The sequence below is a fragment of the Trematomus bernacchii genome, unplaced genomic scaffold (genome assembly GCF_902827165.1).
Source record: "Trematomus bernacchii unplaced genomic scaffold, fTreBer1.1, whole genome shotgun sequence".
Taxonomy (NCBI): domain Eukaryota; kingdom Metazoa; phylum Chordata; class Actinopteri; order Perciformes; family Nototheniidae; genus Trematomus; species Trematomus bernacchii.
The window spans coordinates 13,262,845-13,269,126 of NW_022987593.1; the positions used below are offsets into that span (position 1 = coordinate 13,262,845).

At 41.5% G+C, this 6,282-nt stretch overlaps 1 non-coding gene across 1 annotated transcript; it reads left to right on the top strand.

Moving 5' to 3' along the window:
• Positions 1-4,910: 4,910 nt before the first annotated feature.
• Positions 4,911-4,982, top strand: trnap-ugg. The gene has a single exon. It is a non-coding gene; the product is annotated as a tRNA-Pro (tRNA).
• Positions 4,983-6,282: the final 1,300 nt, after the last annotated feature.

The window sequence follows — 6,282 nt, forward strand, 5'->3', positions numbered from 1 at the left end:
ACTCAAGAGTTTGTGTGACCTTCAACACTGACTGGCTGCTGCATCACAGTTCATCACTTACATCTGTGAGTCACACTGGAAATGTCAACTGGAAACCTGAGACGGATTAGAAAATAAATTCCTTAAAGTGGGTTTGGAAATTTTGCAAAGAAAAGAAAGAGCAGGGAAAGTGTGTTAAAAATGAGTTCCCACATATCAATAAGACATATTTTTTTTACAGCTAGCGGGAGATAATTGCAAAGAATAGTAAGGTTGAAGAAGAGGTGGAAAAAGATTATTTTCTTAAAGGTGGGGTAGGTAAGTTTGAGAAACCGGCTCGAGATCGCTAGAATTTGAAAATACACAACCGGAGAAAATCTGCCACTTCCTTATAGAGCCCCTCCTCCAACACACACGAACGCGCACATGACCAATGAGGGCACGAGATAAGTTTGTGCACAGATGGAAGGCTGACTAAAATGATTGGTCGTGCTTTTTACAGTATTATGGCTTCCACAGATGACTTTTTTTATGGATTTTTTGTCAAAGCACTTAAGATATTCATTGCTATCGGGATGTTAAGAGCATTCCATGGAATATAACAAAAAGTGTATCTCGAGCCGGTTTCTCAAACTTACCTACCCTACCTTTAAGTGTGGCGCAGTGAAATAGTGCGTTGGTGTTCGGATCAGGGGAGCACAGGTTCAAACCCCACAGCCAGTGGCGGCGCCAGGGTATGGCTGGGGTAGGCTCCAGCCATACCAAGAAATGGCTTAGCCCCACCTTAGCCCCACCATGAAAAGTGATGCAAATTCAATTAAATAATAAGCGAAATGCTAAATGTTGAGAACACGGATTGCGAAAATATACGGGTCGTGTCCACAGCACACAAACTGATCCTGCTGTAACAACAAGTGCACGTTACTGATGCAATATGGTTGAGACCATTCGGGTTTATGCTATAAGAGGGGTGCAAGGAATAGTCTAAGTAGTGGGGGAGTTTTATACACTAAAGGTGTGGAAATTCTCTGGCGTTATAATATCAGCGCGGCCGCGGTCAGATCAAAATGCCTCCAAATGCAATTTGAATAGACCTACAGCCAATCAGAGCAACGCAACGTTGGATCTGCGTCATGCCTTATTGATTGAGATCAATCGAAACCGCCATTCAGTATCCCCATTGGATCTTCAACGTGTACTATCATACGTCACGTTCACAGTGATCCCTTTTTTATTTACTACAAGACAAATGTGCCGTTTTATTTCATACAGTTCCATTTTGATTGAGACAGGGAAATAATCTAAACCTCACGCGTGGCGTTTCACTGTCAAGGGGGGTAATATAGCGTGTATGTAATTACATTGCAAATACTGACTTGAGCACCACCACTGTATGGGTTAGCCCTACCATAGATTACCCAACAAAAATGCTCTGGCGCCGCCACTGCCCACAGCACAGGTTCAAACCCCACTGCAGTCAGCATGTCGTTGTATCCCTGGGCAAGACACTTCACCCCAAATTGCTCCTGTGGGGATTGCCCACAGTATTGAGTATGTAAGTCGCTTTGTAAAAATAAAATACTATGATCTTACAATCCTCCATCAGTAGAAGTCCTGAATTGAAAACAGTACAGAAATACTATAATCAAAATGTACCAACAGTTTTCAGAATTACGCTTTTCACATTACATTATTATAGAATAGTTATACAATACTAGGTAGATCAGTAATACAGTACTGCGTTTGCATCATATCATATAATTACATAATGTGTTTTTAAAAAGTAGCTAGTATTATGAGTATAAGGTACAATATTTGCCTCCAAATTGTAGTGGAGCATACAGTATTTAACACGAAATGGAAATACTCAAGTAAAGTACAAATATGTCAAAATAGTGCTCGTACAATACTTGAGAAAATTAACTTTGTTACTTTCCAGTAGAATAATTCCTTACCTTCTATGATGTTTTGATACAGCCTTTGAGATATACACACATCACTGGTACATTTTATTTATATGTGTTCATATTTAAGTTCTTAGGCATTGCAGTAAAAAGCCCTCAAACCTGCAGACAGATACCAAAAAAGGGACATGTTTGACATGTGCACTGAACAGCTAATACATGTGTGTCAGTCTGCCCTCAGGACGTTTCTCCAGAAGTATTTTTGCTGTCTCTGCAGTTTTAACAGCTGAATACCTCGGAGCTCGGAAGTCTTCAAAATTAAGTGGATAATGTGTCGAAAGAAATCATGTCTAGTGGAGGGTAATAACTCACACGACTGCGTTTTCTGCTTAGTTTCACCAAATTCCTACATGCATTTGACATTAATAAACTACTGAGTCACTTCTGGTTTTTCTTCAGATTGTACTGAACTTTCAGCCTTTGAGTCAATCTGCACAAACCTATAAAATATGTTGTGCTAGAAGGTGGTGGGCTCTTCTAAGTGTAATTATTTGTGGATTTCAGCTATTATTCTAAGCTACAGGCAGATACAATTGAGGTTGACTGTCTGGAAGAGAATCAGCTGCAGAGATTTACTCAGAGCTTTCTCCAGATGCATATAAAGAACTCAAGTTATGACGACTGCAGGAAGACAAGGGGTTTCCCATGACTCTGTTAGCGTCCAGTAATATCCTTTACACTCAATGTTGCCAAAAACCGAACATTCCCTCACATGTAATAGTGACACACCCAGTTTACACTCAGCACACAGGGCTGCAGAGCTCTGTTAAAGTTAACAAATGTGTTGTGATCTGGAGAGGAAAGTGTACATGCTGATAGGAAGGCAAAAGAGAGGAACTGTGTGTCTTCTGTGTTGATGTCCTGCTGTGGTTACCATCCCACAATAACATGACTGTGGTCTCTAAGTGGTGAGAGCGAGGCACCAACACAGACAGAGTTCAGTTGGTTCGTTCCCACAGTGCTGTAAGACGCTTCGGAGGAAACAGTTTGTCTAAATGGCAGACGAAAGGGACATATTTCTAGCTGGAAAGTAACTCAAAGTAACTTAAGCCTCCTCTGATGCTGCTACCCACTGGACTGGACACAACTGAAGGGTTTACTGTCCGTTTTATGAAGTGGGAAAGGAGTCCAACCCATCCGAAAACTTTAAGTTTTCCTTGTTACATTTACCACCATCATAAACTTTTAAGTCTCACTTTGGAGTCTAGAGAAGCATAGTTTATGCAGACCAGATGCAAAGCACTTGTAGAAGAAAAAAAGAAGAAAAGTTAGACTTGGAGGCTCAATAAAAGACAATAAGACACATTCTTGATTTGAGATAGAAGTGTGACTCCTCATGGCTCGTTGGTCTAAGGGTATGATTTGGGTTCAACTCCCGGACGAGCCCATGCTTGTCTTGTTAATTGGTATATTATTAAGGAACCTATACTTCCCTATCTACCAACTCCAACCTGAGTAAATACTCAGCTCAGCTCTCAGTCTATCTTCAGTCAGGGTTCAATCCCTCCCCTCCAGTCAACATGTTGAAGTGTCCTAGGGCAAGATACTTAACCCTAAATTGCTCCCTTAGCCGTGTTTGCAGAAGTGAAAAAGATTCTTAGACTTTAATGAATCTCTGCATCAAAGTGTTTAAAAGTTATAATACAATGAAACAAGGTAACATCTAGTACAAGCCTTCACATCAATGTAATACACATTAACTGGTTCCCGTTACAGAAAGAAAAGAAAAAAGTTATCCTAGAGCTGCGTTCACACCGGACGCGATGCGATGTTTGGGGGCGGCACGATTACATGTAAAGTCAATGGAGAGACGCGGACAGACGCAAATTCACTCCGACGGCGAGCATGAAGCGGTGGACGCGAATTCCGCGGCGCGATTGAGGCGATTGAAGGGTGCCGCGTCAAACGCTCGAGTTCAATTTTTTCAACTCGAGCGTCATATTCGCGTGACGCGATCTCGCGGTAGCCAATCAGCGGTGAGGATCTCAGCCTGCCGTCACTGACGTTCAACCAGAAAACATCAGCCGTTAGCTGTTAGCAGTTAGCACACAGAGCTCACAGCTCCTCATATCTGTTCAGAAATTGGACAAAAGTTAAACAAGTACAAACCACAGACTGTCTGTGTCATGGCGAATACAGTCGCTGGTTTATTTATGTCTGTAGGTCGTTGTTATGAGTGTGGACGGAGCATATACAACGTTAGCTTAGCCTGGTCGATCCGATCTTCATTCAGAAAACAAGCATTTTAAAAGGTTTTTCGCCTGCCGTCTCTGCAGACTTGTCAAGCATTAATTCATGGTTTGTACTAACCGGTATCAATATGTTGTTACTTCGGGATCATTTAGAAACGTGTATTACAATTTAATCACGGTAAAATATGTTCATTTTGTTGTAGTTGTAGCCAGGGTTCGAGTTATAAACTGAGCTCTATGGGGGTCTTTAAAACTAACGTGTGCGCACGCACGCACGCACGCACGCACACACACACACACACACACACACACACACACACTCAAACACACACAGCAGCAGCCCTCTACTTGCTACAAACTTAAATATGAAAAGGTTCAACTACGCACACACACATCATCTCGGCTCGCGCAGCACGCTCACAGGCATAGATTGCGCAATAATGTATTGCGCACCTTGGAGGTGCAGTGCAGGCATATTGTCATTCAAGAGATGCGTAGTTCTTTTGGAAAACATGTTTTTCTTTTAGCCTATTTACCTCGTTAACGTAAATAATACTCATTACATTGACACATGCATTATTTGTGATTAAAATAATGGTTTTCGGTCATGTATTAGCGACTCCCAGCCCCCGAGCCAGCGCGTCTTGTTTGAATGATGCGAGTAAACACAGCTGACAGCCGCGTTTAGAGCGAAGCGAATATTCGCATCCCGTCCGGTGTGAACGCAGCAAGAGGAAACACATTCTTAATCTGTGATAGATGTGTCACTCCTCGTGGCTCGTTGGTCTAGGGGTATGATTCTCGCTTTGGGTGCGAGAGGTCCCGGGTTCAAATCCCGGACGAGCCCTTGTCTTATGCTGTGTGTCTTAAAATAACCCTCTAAATTTGATGTATCAATAACAAATCGGTTGAACAGTAACTAAACAACAGTTGCTAATCCTGAGCGCCATTAAAGGACCAAGGGAGCTAAAAAAGAGGACATTTTATTTGGCTGCAAGCCCTTTTAAATCTTTAAAATTGGTATATTAATACGAATAAACCAACCCTCTTCCCTGTCAACCCTTAAACATTAAACCCAAAGACATGTAGGTGAACTACAGGCAATCTATAAATAGATTCATGAATTTGTTTTCTACTCTTTGACAACTGTGCTTCAAACTGCATCAGCAAAAAAATCACAGTCCCTGCTTTCTTTTTTTGTGTGAATTCTGTGAAATGCAGCGCAGAAACATAACAGTGAGTAATTCTGAGAAAGTCTTTCCTCAAACGAGGTTTCAGCGCTCTAATGAACCATCTGGACTGTTTCTCTCTCGTTTATGGAGTCGTGAACAATTATGGCTACAACAAGCAATCCATAAAGACAATTATAGAGCTTGAATACGACGTGTTAAAGTGTTTTCCCAAGGCTGTGTGTGTGTGTGTGTGTGTGTGTGTGTGTGTGTGTGTGTGTGTGTGTGTGTGTGTGTGCGTGTGTGCGTGTGTGCGTGTGTGCGTGTGTGCGTGTGTGTGTGTGTGTGTGTGTGTGTGTGTGTGTGTGTGTGTGTGTGTGTGTGGTGTGTGTGTTTAAGCCACTTTCATTTAAGACAAGAAGATGCCACAATGCCAGAACATAGAGTAAATCTTTATTTGTTTTCTCATTCATCTTTGTTTTGAAATATTTATAAAATATGTTTTTTTGTGCATCCTTATATGAACTTGTATGAGATTCAGCCTGACAGAAATGTATCCAAACCTCCAGGGAGAGGCATTAAACCAGAAGTGGTTATTTCTGCTGGGGCCCCTCAGCATTCCCACAGGGGGCCCTGGGAGTCCCTGGAGAACAATTTTGATTTCAGGACACCCCACCAAGACTGAGCCTCAGTTTTATGTGTAACACTTTGCGCTTTTATATGTTGTTTACAGTTTGTTTTATTGTGTTTTGTTTCCAGGGTCAAGAATAAACTCTGACATGAATCTCAACTTTTTTTAAGTTAGTGTGGATGAAAGAAATGAAAAGATAAAAGAGGAAAGAAAAGAAAAACATTGACAATTTTCCAGATATCCAGATCATTCCGAATCCTTTTTTTCCCGCTTTTTCAAATGATTGAACCTCACCTTAAGAAATCCAGGTCGATTTAAGGGTTCTTTGCACAAATAAAGTACAAAAA